The sequence below is a fragment of the Tenrec ecaudatus genome, chromosome 3 (assembly GCF_050624435.1).
Source record: "Tenrec ecaudatus isolate mTenEca1 chromosome 3, mTenEca1.hap1, whole genome shotgun sequence".
Classification (NCBI taxonomy): Eukaryota; Metazoa; Chordata; class Mammalia; order Afrosoricida; family Tenrecidae; genus Tenrec; species Tenrec ecaudatus.
This window is the reverse complement of record NC_134532.1, coordinates 167,655,247-167,672,342: the sequence shown is the minus strand read 5'-3', so window position 1 is coordinate 167,672,342 and position 17,096 is coordinate 167,655,247. Positions and strand designations below refer to the sequence as shown.

Sequence of the window (17,096 nt, the reverse complement as noted above, 5' to 3'; positions counted from 1 at the left end):
ACATAGAGAGAAAATTTAATGGAAGAAACAAAATATACAAAAATAAAACATAGGAAAGAAGCTGTACGTGCTATGAAAATATCCACAAAGCGTCGTACACCATCAGTGGCATAGGATATATAGTAATTCTGATGCAGACACATCAGCCAAATCCACTACCATCAGTGGAGTCCAACTCTTAGCAACCCCACATAGAGTTTCTGAGGCTGTAAGTCTTTACGGAAGCAAACAGCCTCATCTTTCACCCTCGAAGAAGCGTGTTGGTTTGAACTACCAACTTTGAGGTTAGCAGTCCAGCACTCACTCATCACGCTCATTGCCATCGAATCCTTGCTGGCGTCTAGTGACCCTTTAAGGCAGCGTAGAACTGGCCCTGTGCGTTTCCAAGCCTGTAACCCTTTAGGGGAGTAGAATGCCGTGCCTTTTCCCCTTCAGAGCAGCTGGTGGGTTTGAACTGCACTGCCAGGGCTCCTCATTTACTTACAGAGCGGAGGCTGGAAAGATCGGAAACTGCTCCTTTTCCCCTGTCTCTATCATGCATTGATGGGGTCTCTATTGAGTGCCACAGTCCGTTAAGTGCTTAGCTGCTACTTGAAACGCTGGAGGTTCAAATCCTCCCCGAGGCACCTTAGAATAAAGCCTTTGCTGTCCACTTCCGATAGCTGCGTGAAAGTCAGCTCCCTCTGAAATGAATGAGGTTTCCCTGAGTCGAAATGGACTTGACATGAACCTTTTTGTTCTTTTTTCATAATGCACTGGGTGTTGTTCAGACCGTGTTAGAGGTGAGTGAGCCTAGATCATAATCCCGTTACCTCACAACCAAATTCTTTTAAAACTAAAACATGAACGTACCTCTGTCTAGCTCTGGACCTACTCTGTTGAAAAATAGAAAAATAACCCCATTTTCTAAATCCAAAACATCAAGCCAAGGACAAATCATCGTTACTTCAGGCCTCAGTTTTTCCTTAATCACGTGGAGGCGGTTCTTATCTTACTGGGACATGTGTGCAAAGCTGTTTTAGAAAGAAATATAAAACTGGTACTTTTAATAAAAGAAAACGAGCCCCTAATAAAATGTAAAAAAAATGATTAGGGCAAAGAATGTACAGATATGCTTTATACAATTGATGTATGTATATGCATGGATTGTGATAAGAGTTGTATGAGCCCCTAATAAAATGTTTTAAAAAATAAAAATAAATAAAAAATAAAAAATAAAAGAAAATGAAAGTGCATTTGAAATTGAAGGGTTCTTACACTCCAACTTCACCTAGTGCATATCCTCCTGGAGAGAGGTAGCCTCCAATGGCTGACTTAAGGAAGTACAGCCACGCACCCAGCCGGGGCCATCAGCTTCCCAGCCCCTGCTGAGTTTACAGACTGAGAGTTAGTAATTTGAAGAGGGGTGAGCGTGAGAAGCAGGAGAGGACTATTTCAGGGCCTCCTGTTTGTGTCAGAAACAAAATGATTTCACACCTGGCACATTACTGAGAGGAATATAGTTAGGACTAGCAGGGCTAATTGTTTCCTTCCTCCCTGCTGTGTGCCTCTGTTCCGCACCCTGCCTTGTAGACTGGGGATGCGCAGGCTTTAGAACTCTGGTTACTCCGGATGAGCCAGTGACCCATTTTCGGAATCAAAAAGATCAGCTAATCTGTGTCGCCTTGCCAGTCAGTGTTAGGTGTTTGCCACTCCTTGTGTTCCTTCTACAACGCTCTTAAATAATTGCTTTAACTGACAAGTGCGGCGGCTCCTCTGGGCCGTGTGGAAGGTGGGTGGGCATCAGCTATGCCGGCCCGATGTCGTAAGGGGCTATAGAAGTGTTTTCTCTCAGTCTGTACACGGAGTTTATCAAATTTCGTGACACAACTCCAACTCTCTGACTCAAGGAAGGGTAACGCTGATGTTTTAATTTCATCTTAGTAGAGAGGAAAGGGACATATTTTTTTAAAGGAGCTATTTTTAAATAGGGGAAAAATAAATAAATGGGACAAAGTTTATCTAGCAAAGGATAGCCCCTCTGCATAATCAGCGTGGGCGTTACTGCCTTCCTTTGGGGCAGGCATTTTCATTTTTAAGGTCACAGTAAGTGATGGGGGAACGCAATCCGGGGCGCTTCTGGTGCTACTTGTGGAACTCTGCGGTGACCGTTTAAGACACTCGAATCGTTGTGGACCTGTATCTTCACCACCGTGAAAAAAGAAGCAGCAGCACCGGCAGAAGGCGATGACTGTCACTGGAAAAAGCAATGTAAAATACATTGGAATGGGCTCTTTTTCCACTCATAGAACTCTTTAAAGGACTGGCCATTCGCAGACTGGAGTTCGCGTTTGTCCAGCCTCGGGAGCCGTCTCTCGCAGTGGGGAAGGGTCCGGCTGTCAGCCGAGAGGGCTGCGGGGTGCACCCCCAGACACGCCTCTGAACAAGGTTCTCGGTCCTGTCAGGTCGCTGGGAGTCACGATGGTGGATGGGCTTCTCCTGAGTGGGAATCGGACGCGGTGACAACGTGAAAGCACCATCCTGCATTAGCCATGTAACAAAAGAATCTCTCTCATATTGTGTCTTCAAGCTTTGCTTCTCTTAAGGGACTGAATGTTTTATTTGTAAAGTGGCTGATGCCTAAAAGCAACCATCGAATTGTAAATGAGGTGGGGGCTTTCATTTTCTTTTAAAAATCTTTTTATTGGGGCCTTGTAAACTCTAACACAATCCATACACCCATCCATTGTGTCGAGCACATTTGTACATCTGCTGCCCTCATCATTCTCAAAATATTTGCTTTCTACTTGAGCCCTTGGTATCAGCTCATTTTCCCCTCCCATTCCGCCCCTCCTTCACAAACCCTTTATAATTTATAAATTATTATTTTATCATGTCTTACACTGTCCGATGTCCCCCTTCACCCACTTTTCTGTGGTCTTCCCCCCAGGGAAAGGTTTATATGTAGATCCTTGTAATCGGTTACCCCTTTCTGTCCCACCTTCCCTCCACCCTCGCAGCATCGCCACTCACACCACTGGTCCTGAAGGGTTCATCTGTCCTGGGTTCCCTGTGTTTCCAGTTCCTATCTGTACCAGTGTACTCATCCTCTGGTCTAGCCAGATTTGTAAGGTAGAATTGGAATCAGGAAAATGCGGGGGAGGAAGCATTTAAGAACTAGAGGAAAGTTGTATGTTTCATCGTTGCTACACTGCACTCTGACTGGCTCATCTCCTCCCCACAACCCTTCTGTAAGGGGAGGTCCAGGTGCCTACAGATGGGCTTTGGATTCCCCCTCTGCACTGCCCCTCATTCACAATGATTTGAGTTTTTGTTATTTGATGCCTGATAATTGATCCCTTCAGCACCTCATAATCACACAGACTGGTGTGCTTCTTCCATGTGGGCTTTGTTGCTTCTGAGCTAGATGGCTGCTTGTTTACCGTCAAGTCTTTAAGACTGAAGATGCTATATCTTTTGAAAGCCAGGCTCCATCAGCTTCTTCACCACATTTGCTTATGCACCCGCTTCGTCTTCAGTGATTGTGTCAGGAAGGTGAGCATCATGGAATGCCCGTTTAATAGAACAAGGTATTCTTGTATTGAGGGAGTACCTGAGTGGAGGCCCAATGCCCATCTGCTACCTTAATACTAAATCTATACATATATGCACTTAGATCTGTTTCCCTATCCTCATATATAAGTATATTTATATATGTACATGCCTTTATTTAGACATCTAAAAATGCCCTTTACCTCCTAGCTCTTTCCTCTATTTCCTTTTACTTTCCTGTTGTCCCACTATCATGCTCAGCCTTCATTGGGATTTCAGTAATTCCTCTCGGTTACATTACCCTTAGTCACGCCCTACCAGGCCTCCTATGCCCTCCTCACCACCGATTTTGGATCACTTGTTCCCTTGTCCCTGAGTTTGTTAACACCACTATCTTTCTCCCCACTTCCTCCTTTCCCATGTCCCGCTGGAACTGTTGGTCCCATTGTTTTCTCCTCCAGATTGTTCATTCAGCCTTAGTTAGACAGCCCTGTGGAGATAATAACATGCACAAAAACAAGACAGAGCAAAACCAAGCAACAAAATAAAGCAAAACAGCAACAACACCAACAAGCCAATGACAAAAACAAAACAAAACACAACATCTAGAAAGAAAAGCTTGTAGTTAGTTCAAGGACCGTTTGTTGGCCTTTAGGAGTGTTTTCCAGTTGAGCCTGTTGGGGTGTCAAGCCCTGACCCCAAAGTCTATTTTTGGTATTTCCTGGGGACTTCGTTGCTTGTGTTCCCCTTACTGTTCTGTTGCACGCCCTTAGTATTTTGCCTCGGTGTGGTGGGATCAGATCGGGCGAAATTCCCATACTGTGTCTCTAGTGTTGTCCCCTGTAGGGTTATGGGTCAGTGAGGGATGTTGTGTCTCATAGTGGGGTGACCACATGGTCTTCTCTGTGGATTGGCTGCTCTGAGCGGGAATATCCTCATCAAGGATTGGTGGGCCAGGCTGTGCTCCACTCTCTCTTCCTCCCCTTCATTTGCTCCCATGTGCTCTGATCAGACATGTCCCTCTATTGGAGCTGCAGATTCAGTGCTGCCCTCTGAAATGCATTCGTCTTGAGGGAGGGGCAGGTGTCCACGTAGTTGGGATTGGGGTCGGTCCCTCAGACCTCTCCACTGGTTCCTTAGTACATGCCTGTATTTGGACCTTTATAAATACTCTTGCCTCCTAGATCTTACCTATATTTCCTTTTACTTTCCTCTTGTCCCACTATCATGCTCAGACTTTATTTGGGTTTCTGTAATTCTTCTCGGTTACATTGCCCTTGATCAAGCCCTACCAGGCCTCTTACACCCTCCTTGCCACTGATTTTGGATCACTTGTTGTTCTCTTGTTCCTGGGTTTGTTAACAGCCACTTCCTTTCCCCCACTGACCCCTCTACAGTGTCATGGGCTTTAGTTTTTTATTGTGTCCAAGTGCTTAAACCCCTCGTAAAAGCCCCTTCACCCCTCCTAAATGTCTCCTCTCCCTTTTGTGGACTGTAGCCCTGGCAACATAGAAGTGTTTCTGACATGCATGGGCTTTTGGCAAGAACTTTCAGTTAGCATTCCCAAACCACCAGCCACTCCTTGGGAGAATGATGAGGTTTCTTACTCCTCCAACGAGTTACAGGCTCAGAAACCTGCAGGGGCAGTTCTACTCTGTGCTACACGGTCACTATCAGTCAGCAATGAGTCGATGGCAGTGAGTTTGGTTTGGTTTAAATGGAAGATAGTAATTCACAGGCAAAACCAAAAAAGCCAAACGCACTGCCATCGACTCACTGCTGACTCAGCGACCCCCTGGAGACAGAAGGAGAGAGCCCAGTCTTTCTCCTGTGGAGCTGCTGGTGGTTTCAAACTGGGGACCACGTGGATTGCAGCCCAATCCAGAACCACTACACCACCCCGGCTCCATTCCCCAGTTAATACCATCAGCAGTCTGACTCATTGCTTTATCTTCCTGCTCTTTTCTTGCATCCAACTCTCTTGGCAAACTGCAAAGTCTGTTCCCTTTGTTATGAAAGTCTTTACCTTGTTTGTTTTTTTCTCCCAATAACAGCGGTCTTATATAGTATTTGTCCTTTTGTGGTTGGCTAATTTCATGTAGTATAATGCTTTCCAACTCCTCCCATGCCCCGAGATGCTTAGTGGTTTTATAGCGATGTGTAGTATCCTGTCGTGCGTGTTCCAGCGTTTCTATGGCTTCTGCTGACAGGCGTCTAGGCGGTTTCCATTTCTTGTTATCGTAAACAGTGCTGCACTGAACGCGTGTGCGCATATGTTTGTGCGTGTTCTGGCTCTTACTTCTTAAGGACATATACCCAGCAGGGTCAGATGTGATTTCGATTCCCGATTGTTTGAGGTGACAGCATTACTTTATGAATGTTGAACTCCTAGTGACCCACAAAAGAGCCCAGGTCATAAAACCATTAAGCACGTGGCAGTTAAACAAGAGGCCAGAGGAGAAAGACCCAGGGATCTTCTCCTGGGGATTTGCAGCCTACGAGCCCTCGGGTCTGTGCTCCTCTGTGAATGCACATCTGGAGTGCCGGTGGTCTTGCAGTTAAGAGTTGGGTTGCTAATCCTAAAGTCAGTGGTTCAATCCATCCAGCCACTCCAAGGGACAAAGAGAGGCTGTGCGCTCCCATAGAGATTCAGTCTCAGCAACCCGAAGGGGCGGTCACTCTCCTTCTTAGAGGGCTCTGTGAGTCACAGTCAACTCAATGGCAGTGGGTTTGTGTTAACCAACCCTCTATAACACATTTCTACACAACTGACAGGCTTTCTCCTTTAATGATGGTGGGGACAGATGTCGTGTCATGATAGTAAGGTACGTCAACTGTAGGTTTATCATCAACCAAACCAGAAGGAACCTCAGGGGTCATCAGCTGACCCTTTTTGTGCAAAATCTCTTTCCCGATTCTAGATGCTTCTGCGTTCCCTTGTTTGTGCGTGTATTCACTGAGGAACACTTACACATGCTAAGTTCTGGCTTGGTTTCTGTAGGTACAATGATAAATATAACACTTTTTTTTCCTTTTGACTTCAAGGTGTTCCAAATGTATAGGAAGAAATAGACTCACATACTGCTCACCCCATGCACTATGAGAGCTTTCAAGGTACAAGGGTTAGTTCTACTTCAGTATTGTCCTTCGTTTTCAGGAGCATTTAGGAAACATAGGGGTTGTGTTGTGTTGTGTTGCTGTTCATCAATAATCACAGCCGTTGACATAGAAGCGGGTCAGCGACAACGCAGTTTGGTACGTATTATCAATCGGTAGAAAATACAAGAGGTCGGTTTTCTTGCAGCACAGTCGTTTCTCAATCCAGTTATTTGGCATAATGAGAATTTCATATGTCAGGAGAGACCAGTCCCTGGAGAAGGACATCATGCTTGTTAAGGGAGTGGGGCATCCTGAGAAGGAAGGCCCTCCACAAGATGGGTTGATTCCATGGCTGCAGCCCTGGACCCAACCATAGGAAGCAGGGTCAGGACGGGGCAGCGGTGTGCAGTGCTTCATTCTGTTGTGCATAGGGTCGCTATGGGTCAGAACCGGCGCGGTGGCATGTAGCATATGTGTATTGTCAGAGAAAGTCCTCTGTCCCCATTGCTGTCAAGTCCAATCGGATCCAGGACAGCCTGCAGGACAGCACCGAGCTTCCCGACAGAGTTTCTAAGGCTGTAAAGTGTGAAGGAAGCAGGTGGACACATTTCTCCCACAGAGCAGTTGATGGGTCCAAAATGCCAACTTTGGGGTTGGTAGCTGAACACTTAACCACCGCGCCACCAGCCCTGCTTAATTTCACTATCGCGAACGACAAAATACTCATTTCAACAAGCGCCCATCCATTGAGACAGGTAAATAGGTGGTAAACCGTGTGGAACATCGTGGTCAGTATTTATGAGATCTTCGTCAGATGGCAGCAGTGTCGTAAGTTCGGTGAGGGACTAATCGCTGTCACCATCGCAGTAGCTAAATTTGTTGTGTCCCTTCTCTTGGGCACATGTGATACCAAACACATATGCATGTAGGATTATCTCCTGTAATCCTCACAAAACTCATACTTGGAATTTACTGTGACAGCCCCATTGTACGGATGAAGAAACGAGCCCCCAGATTTGCTTGTGGTCACTGGCAGGGTTGGCCTCAGAGGAAAGCAGGGCTTCGAAATGGTTCTGCCCTGTTTGGTCACGGCCAACTCAAGTGAGACTGGAATGGATCCAAAGTTTAAAATTTGGTTGTACCAGGAGGACAACCCTAATGGGAAGACTTGTGAGGCCACACCCTCTTAGAAACTTAATCTCCCTCTTCGAAAACAAGGGTATTGTGTGTTGCATAGCAACCACATCTCTTGATTGGCAGGGTGGGAAACAATGGCAGCAGACTTTGAAGATATGCCTCCTTCTACATCCCTGCAGAAGCAGTCCTTTCCCATCAGCCTCCTGGAAGGGCTCACACCACCTCTGCCGAGTCTCCCGTTCCTGAGCTTCAACCTGTCACATTCCCCATGCCAGGTATCCTCCCTGCATACTGATCAAATTTCACAGCTTTGACCTTGACAAACGGGTTCAAAGCAAGGCAAAGTCCTGGGTAAAGAGATAGGGACTCACCGTTTAGGAAGGCAGATGTAGGAATAAGGCAGAATCATACACAATCAAGTCCTGCTCCTGGTCTCTAAACACACTCACGCTTGACAGTATCATCCAGTCCCGTTTTCAATCTCCACCTCTCAACAGATGACTTCTAAACCAGTGTCACTAAGCCTCACCCGTCTATGGCTCCAGTCTTGCTCCTCCACTTCTTTCTGCTGGACAGCTAAGAGCCCTGATGGTGTAGTGATTATGAGTTTGCTGTGCTAACCGCAAGGTCAGCAGTTCACAGCCACCAGCAGCTCCACAGGAGAACGACGGCTTTGTCCTCCCATCAACGGTTAGCAGTCTCGGGAACCCACAGGGCCAGTTCTAGCCTGTCCTACAAGTTGTGTGGGTTGGGTTTGGGTGTCATTACCTTGGGTGACAGTGACTCTGACACCCATCTCTTTGGAGCCCAAGCCACAACAAGAAACACAGCGCCAGACACAGACACATTGATTTATGTCTGATTGAGTGAACAGCCCACAGAACTCTAAAATGTCAAATTAACCATAAATATCCTAGAAAAGCACACTCTGATTTTCTGAGTGGTTATCAAATTGTTTTCTATTAGTCAGGCAGCTGATTGAGGACTTGTAGGGATATCTTACCTTCCTTCACATCAGTTCATGCAGCAAAAGTTGTTAAATCTCGGGCTACGCCATATCTCTGCTGAAAGGTCTCGATAGGCTCTTCGCTACCTTCTTGCAGGAGTGTCCTCTCAACTCGAGTCCAAAGACTGGGTGTAAATATTCACATGCACACTGTGATTCAGTAGCATTAATACCAGCCATCAAAAATGGGGATCTTGTTTCACGTTTCTTTTGTAAAATGAAGCGAACCCGACTTATAGCGACTCTGGGCAGAGAAGAACTAACTGCTTCTGCGTGTTTCCAAGACTATTAACTGTACAGAAGTAGAAAGCCCGGTTTTTCTCTTGAGGAGCAGCTGGTGGTTTCGAACTGCTGACCTTGCAATGAGAAGCCCAACATATAACCTCTACACCAAAAGGCACTTGTTTTTTATGATTTGTGACTTTCTACCCCTTAAAACGCGATTTTAAACTTGTGAAATCACCAAATAACATAGAGAGTTATCAGTCCTTGTTTTTCACAATCAAAAACCCAGCACCTGTCAGCATCACTATTTCTGTACCATCAAGGTCTTGGGTTGTTTGTCTCATACTAACACGTGATTAATCTCTGGACACAAGGGTATCAAAGAGAGGGACGTTATCCTGGAGCAGGTAATTTCTTAGCATTCCTTCCTCTATACAACAGCAAGGTTTTTGGTAATAAGCATGTAAGATCTGTAATCATCACAATTTTTTTTTTTTGCTTGTAGTTCATTCAGGGATGGTTTGTTGGCCTTTAGGAGCGTTTTCCAGTCCAGACTGTTGGGGCACCATGCCCTGGCCCCAAAGTCCACTTTCAGCACTCCCTGGGGACCTTGCCACTCCATTCCCTTGCTGTTCCGCTGCACTTCCCCAGTGCTTTGCCTTGGTGTGGTGGGATCAGATCAGGTGCAATCCCCACACTGTGTCTCCGGTGCTGTCCCCTGTATCGCCCTTGGTCACTGAGGGGCATCATGTCTCATAGTGGGGCCAACCATGTTGTTCTCTCTGTGGACTGGCTGCTCTAATTGGGGTCATCGTCCTCAGGGCCTGGTGGGCCAGGATGTGCTCCACTCTCTCCTACTCCACCTTCATCTGCTCCCATGTGCTCCATTCTGATATGTCCCTCTCCTGGAGCTGCAGATTCAATGCATCCTTTGAAATAAATTCTTCTGGGGGGAGGGGCAGGCATCCACTTAATATTTGGTACTGGGGCCAGCCCCCCAGACCTCTCCCCTGGTTCCCTACTCCACGCTGGAATGTCACATTCACACCTTGGGGCACTGGGTTGAAGTCTGGTCCCTCTTTCCCTGTGGAGATATAACCAATACCCTCCCCTTGGGTGGGTTAGTGCCCCATGCCCCCACTACCCATTTCTTCCTTATTTTCATCCTATTTTTTCCATTTCCCTGCCTTCCCCCAGTTGTCTACCATGTGCATCCCTGCATTTGATCTGATCCCTGCCATACTACACGGTCCTCACCCCAAGAATGTTAAGCAGTCCCCTACCTTATGTACTAATAACAATTTTTATGACTCTTTAGTTTTAAAACAAGCAAAAAAATTCATAAATTTCAGTTTAAAGATGTTATACCAGTTAGATATAATATCTCCTTTATACAATTTACATAAGAATATTACACCTTGCATTTTGCACAGTTTCACTGTTTTACATTTTAATTGCAAATAAAAATTTCACATGGTCCCATATCAAACCCAAACCAAACCAGACAGCCTCGTCTTTCTCCTATGGGGCTGCTGGTGGGTTTGAACTGCTGATATTTCAGTTAGCAGACCAACATTCACCACACTGAATTACCAATGCTCCTTATGGTAGATAACATAGGATGACAGAATTGAAGTCCAAGCAGTCCCCTGCCTTATGTACTAACCACAATTTATGAACCATTCTCCATAAAGCATATTATATTAAAAATGGGAAAGTATATACAATGGTCATAATAAGAACAGATGCTATTTTGCAATGTACATCAAAAAATTATTATTGCTGTTATTGTTAAAGATATTTTAATTGTATCTGGAAGGGTTTCTTCCATGTATTTTTTAATGCATAGATATACTATATACAAAGACAAACATTTGACTGAATCATATACCAATCTAACTGTTCTAACTTATGCACAGATTCAACTTTAAAAAGACAAACTTTAGAAAGGAACTCATTAATATTCCAGAGCCTGCTTTTACTAAAATACTGAGTCCTCATATTTCAAATCAAATAAGGCTACCCTGATTTACTTGACTCCACAGTTTAAATATGCAGCTCTCCAAGTTTACCCTGGCTGTGTGTCTGCAGCCAGACAGAGACTGCGAGCAAGCCCAAGCTCTCTCAAAAGGAACAGAACCTGCTTTGCACAAAGGCCCAAGAGGTTCTTCTCCAAATCACCCGCCTGGTGGAACAAGTGCTTATTGGAGAAGAAAAAATTTTAAATGTGCTGATTTGATGCGGATACATATATATTATTAAAACTACATGTTGATTGCAGTAAATATTCAGTACTTATACATCAACAAAAATTTGGGGTCGGGAGGCCAGGCATCTTTCATTATCTCACTCACTGCCATTGAGTCGATTCGGACTCATATTTTATCACAGACATTGCTTACAATTGACAGTGTCTGGTGATGATAAGAAGCAGAACCATTCCTGGTCCATTTTATAATATTTAAAAATTCCCTCTAGACAGTGCCTCTGTTTGGTCAGGGGTCCTGCTTACGTTCACTGCCCTGGGGCTTTACATGCTGTTGATTCAATGGCCTGGAGTTACTCGTTTTTCTTATTTCTCTGTCATGTCCCCCTGCTTTGTAACCGACACTGGTATACATGTATGCATTATGCATTCTCCTGAGGTGGATGCTGACCTCATTCCTGGATTCGCTTGTCTCCCACTGCCTCCAACAGAGACAGAGCCCCCCCTTTCTTCCCTTTCTGACCTTCATTCTCTCCTCAATACCATCAGAAATTGTGCCCAGCCCGCCATTGCCGAGATGCACACTGGCGCTGTGTCTGAAGCAGACAGACAGATTCTCAACAAGTGCACCCTCTCTGCAGGAGTCGGCGGAAATCCTCCTCCTCTGTCGTGCTTTGTCCTCGCTCTGCTTCAGGACTGCAGCGGGAGAAACAGTGACTGCTGTCTGTGCTGGATGTGCATGCTTGAGGCCTGCTTGTGGTATTGTGACCTTAGATCCACAGATGAATTATTATCAGCGATGTGTTGCCTGAGGACAAAATGCATTTCCAAATAAATTGATTCACTGAAGAGCAGATGGGGTGATGACTTGATAATCTAGCTTGGTATCTTTTTTGCCCATAAATATGAAAGATCATAATGTTTCCTCAAAACGTTTTAAGCTTAGATATGTCATAGCTAAATGCCAGATCCATTAAACTTTAGGGAATCTGGCATGCCATTTCCATTTCAGCCTTAGCTTTCTTACTGTGATCAAAGTCAGTGTTTTGTGTGAGAGTATCAATGACAGTCGAGTATAAATCTTAGAATTTTTAAAAACCGTGAACAATGATGAGTGTCCGTGTTAAAAGATAACATTTTCTTGGTGTTTGCTGTGTGTGGGAAACACTGCTAGTAGTTCACCCCGATCCTCTAAGGATGCTAGGTTCTGATCCGACTTAACACTGTCGTTTCTGAGGCGCCTGCTGGCTATACTTCTTCCAAGATAGATTTGCTTGTTCTTCCGGCATTTCGTGGGACTTTTGATATTCTTTGCCGGCACCATAGCTCAACTGTATTCATTCTTCTGCAGTCTTTCTGATTCATTGTCCAGCTTTGGCATGAATATGAGATGATTGGAAACATCACGGCTTGGGTCAGGCTAAACATTAGTCCTCTGTGGGGAATTGAAATTGCTTGTGATGGCTCTTCTCTCCATAGTCTTTGTAACTCCTGCCAAATAGCTAGGTGGGAGCATGCAAATAAGGTGTAGGAGACTGCCGTAGGGATTGGTCAGTTTTGCCATCCCACCAGGTGGAAGAGGGAGCCATCGCAGAAGCAGGAACGGAGACTCCCCAGGACCATGAAGAAAGAAGAGCCGCCGGCAGAACATGTACCAGATCTCTGCTGGAAATCGTTGACGCAGCAGAGGCAGCAGCGCCGAGACCATAAGATTAAGCAAGAAACAGCGCGGAGAACACGAGACAGAGCATGCTGGGCTTCCTGCCTCTGAGTAAAGCCAAGTGTCTTCGGGCAGGAGCATGGTTTGGATGGGTGGTGCCCTTTGGGCACTGCCAGTGCTAAAAGAGCTTCGCCACACTTGCCAAAGCAGGGCAGGGGCCAGTGTCTGTGTGGCTGAGAGGCCAAGGACCAGGGAGACAGCCTGGCTCTCCTGGCTGAGAAGAGGCTCTGCAGACAAAAGGGCTGTCTCCTTAATGCTTTCTGATCGTGGCTTGTGAGAACCAGTTAACTTCTCTAGCTCACCCTGGTAATCCTGCGTACTATCTGTGACTCCTGCGTGGCCAGCGCCATGGAGCTGTGAGCCCAGCAGAAGTGTCGTGGGGAGGGGTGGTTGGTACCACAATGTTGTGGCCAGGTGCCGTCGAAGTCCGACATGGCAACCCTGACATTTTCTCACCCTCATCTTTGCTTGGTCGATGCCGTTCAGTGCCATCGAATCCATTCCGGCTCAGCAGGCCTGCACGACGTACCCTTTCTGCAGCAGCACGAGCGGGCGCTGCCTGGTTCTGCCGCACCCTCACGATCGGCATTGTGTCTGAGCCCATGACTGCAGCAGTATGCCGATCCATCTCATCGAGGGTCTTCTTTCCATCACTAGCCATGATGCCCTTTTGCAGAGGATCTGACCTCGCCCGCTAACCTCTCCAAAGTGGGGGACAGAGTCTCGCCAGCCTCACTTCTAAGGCACATTCTAAGGCACCTCCAAGAGAGGTGTGTCAGTGTGTGCTACTGGCCGTCCGTGGTCCTCTCGATCTTCCTTGCCAGCCCCACAGGCAGATGCACCAGCTCTCCCCCAGGCTTCCTGGCGCGTGTCCTGCTTTCCCGTGCGTGAGGAGGTGATGAGCAATGCCTAGCTGAGGGGATTGTCGTAAATGCAGGTAGCTTAATGTCCAACACCATATCATTGGAGCTCCCTTTAGAGCCATTTTCAATGCGTTCTTCTTTTTAACATTTTCTACTTTCTTTTTCATTGCGGTTATTCTCTGCCTTACTTTGTTATTGTCGTTAGCTTTTCCTGGGAGTTTTGGTATGTTATTCTGCATATGAAAACCAGGATAGGTCAATCTGTAGAAACTGTAACTGGATTAATGGTTTCTTGGAGGTATGAGTGGCATGGGAGGCCATGGGGGGCTGGTTGGGGGGCTGGGGATCTAATTACAGTGAGTACAAGAAAGGAGAAAATGTTCTAAAATTGATTGGAGTGATGATTGCACAACCCTTCTTAATATGATTAAATCAGTGAATTGTATCATTTGTGAATTATATGTCAATAAATAAACATGTGTTTGAAAAATACCACGGGCTTGGGTCAGACACACCTTAGTCTACAAGGTGACAGCTTTGTCCTTCAGCACTTTAAAGAGATCTTGTGCAACAGATTTGCCCAATGTCTTTTGATTCCTCGATTGAGCTTTGCTTATGGATTTGCGTGAAACAAGGTGCTCTCTCCGATTCCTTTAGGCACCCTCTACGGTCCTCACTTTAAAACGAGGAGGACGCGGAGGGGTAGCAAAGGCACGCAACTAGCCCCATAGCCAGAGCTAGTGGCTGACAGCTGAGACGAGCCTAGGCCATCTGGAGGAAAGAAACCAGGATGGCAAGACTTTGTCTCACACTTTGGCCATGTTCTCAGGAGAGAGCCGTCCCTGGAAAAGGACACCATGCTTGGTAAAGTAGAGAGCCAGCCAAAAAGGAGACCTCAGCACAATGGATTGGCACAGTGGCTACACGCAGGGCTTAATCACAATTGTAAAGGTGGCCCAGGACCAGGCAGCATTTCCCTCTGATGTGTCCACAGGGCAGCTGGGAGTGGACTTGACTCGATGGCACTTCAAAACAACCAGCTCTGATTCTGAAGTACCACCCTGCAATAATATTTTAAAGCAGATTCCAGGATCATATTTATTTATCCATAAATTAATTTTTCAGTACATATTTTATCAAACAAGGGCTTTTTAAAAATGCAATCCCAATCACATCACACCCCTCAAATTAATAATAATTGATTCATATGATCTGCTTAGTCATTGTCCAAATTTTTATGATGTAAATGACATTACCAGTTGGTTAATTGTAATTGGGGTTTACAGTAGGGATCTCATACTTCACTTAGCTGATACATTTCTTTCAGTCCATAATGTTCTACCTCCTTTTGTCCCTTACTGGTTATTGGGAAAATACTCCTCTGCCCTGTAGCATCTTCTCTCACAGGCCCGGTAGGATCATAGAAAGCCGAATGGACAGCAGTTCTAGTTTCTTCATTCTGTAAGGGTGATGATTTGTAGACTTTTTCTCTTTCAGTTGATTTAAAGTTTTACCTCCTATATTGTCTCCGAGGGAAAAAGACGGGGCTTCTGCTCCCATGAAGTTAGAGTCTCAGACACTCCCCGGGGCAGTTCTACCCTGTCATCTAAGACCACTGGGAGTTGGCATTGACTCAGTGGCAGTGGGTTGGTTGGTTTTTCAGTTGTCTAAGAGATAGACTCTTTGCTTTACAATTTTTTTGCTTGAAAATTGTCTTAGATAGTAATTTATTCTTACCTTTATAGAGTCTCTACTCATTTTGAAAATACAGTGAAAGTAGATTCCGGCCCTAAGGGGAAATAAACTGGCAGTCAAAAATGTTTATATGCGATTTCAGAAGATTCCTCAAAGCTGTGAAACCCAGATTACACACTCCTATTGGGCTCCCGCCCTTCCCTTTTAGCCTGTAGAAAGAAACTTGGGATCAGGAGGGTTTGCCTGGTCTCCTTCATGTTACCCCTTGGCAGAACCAAGACTAGAGCCTGCATTTTGTCACTCTTGTTTTTAATGATTATAAAAATCTATTGATTTCGCCAGTAAGTTCTAGAACACACAGAGAGAAAAAGACCTTCAAGCGAGAAGAGTGGCTTCGTGGGAGTAACAGAGGAATGGGCTTTAAAGAAGAGACCCCAGACGCAGGACACCCGAGTTTTCCTGTTTTAGAAGATTAAACTTCTTTGCTCTTGAAATGATTTTTCCTAGGATTCCTTCTGCCTTTTCCACCCTAGTATTTCATATCGCAAGTGACTGATTATGATTATTTTTTGTATGCAGAATCCCAACAAGATGTTTTGAGAGTGGACTGGATTGTAGGGCTTTTCTACCATTGAGTGGGAGCTTTTCCTCTTGTCTACCAGCTGCTGCCTTGGGTCTCAAGAGATAGGGACTGGCATGTAGGTGGTAGGCTTCGTGAAATACAAGCACAGGCCCTCTGATGTCTTCGGTTACCATGGTTTAGGTGTCGGTGGGCATGTGCAGCACTGGAGGTTTAAAGCATGGTTCTCTGCAGAGACTCTTCATTCAGCATAGCCCTGTGACCTTCCATCCAGAAAGCTTCATTGAATCCCCGCTGTGCTCCAGAGAACCACAGCCAGTCCCTCGGCGGCACAGAGTGGAGCCGTCTGCAGGCTTTCTACAAAGGGATCTTTCTGTTACGTGTCCTTGATATCACAATGGGCACAAGAGGAAAATGCTACCATTCATTCCCCGAGCATTTTCTTATAGTGGAACTGATTGATTGAAGTCCTGGCAGGCACAAGAATTTGCGTGAAATTGGGTGGAAGTTGTCCCTGTTCCCCTTTGCACTAATGTTTTCTGGTGTGTGAAGGATCCTGGTAGGGTCGTGACTGCAAATCACAAGGTGAGCGGTTCACAAACCAACAGCCGCTCCCCAGGAGAGAGGTGAGACTTTCTACTCCTGTCAGATCTGCAGCCTTGGAAACTCAAAGCACAGTTCTGTCCTGTCCTGTATGTCACGCTGAGTCAGAATCAACTGGATGGCAGTGAACTTGGTTGGTTTTGTATGTGAGGGAGTTAAGAAATAATGCTAGAAAATGTAGGCTAGCAATGTGCTTTGGGGTAGATATTGACAGTTTGGTTTCGTTAATCACAGGTGATTTCCTTGTGTGTTTGTATGATAATTTGTTTATCATTTGTCCAATGAGGAGCACTTCCTAGATTTAGCTTTAATGTTTAGGTCTTTGATCCAGTTTTAGTTCCTTTTTGTGCCTGGTATCAAGTACGGGCCCTGAATCATTTTGGGATATTCAGTATTGTCAGCACCAACTTGTTAAGGAACCTTTGTATTCC

General features: G+C 45.6%; 1 pseudogene; it reads right to left on the bottom strand.

Annotated features, from left to right (window-relative positions):
- Positions 1 to 13,585, bottom strand: part of LOC142442450 (golgin subfamily A member 7 pseudogene) — a 48,067-nt pseudogene extending 34,482 nt beyond the window's left edge.
- Positions 13,586 to 17,096: the final 3,511 nt, after the last annotated feature.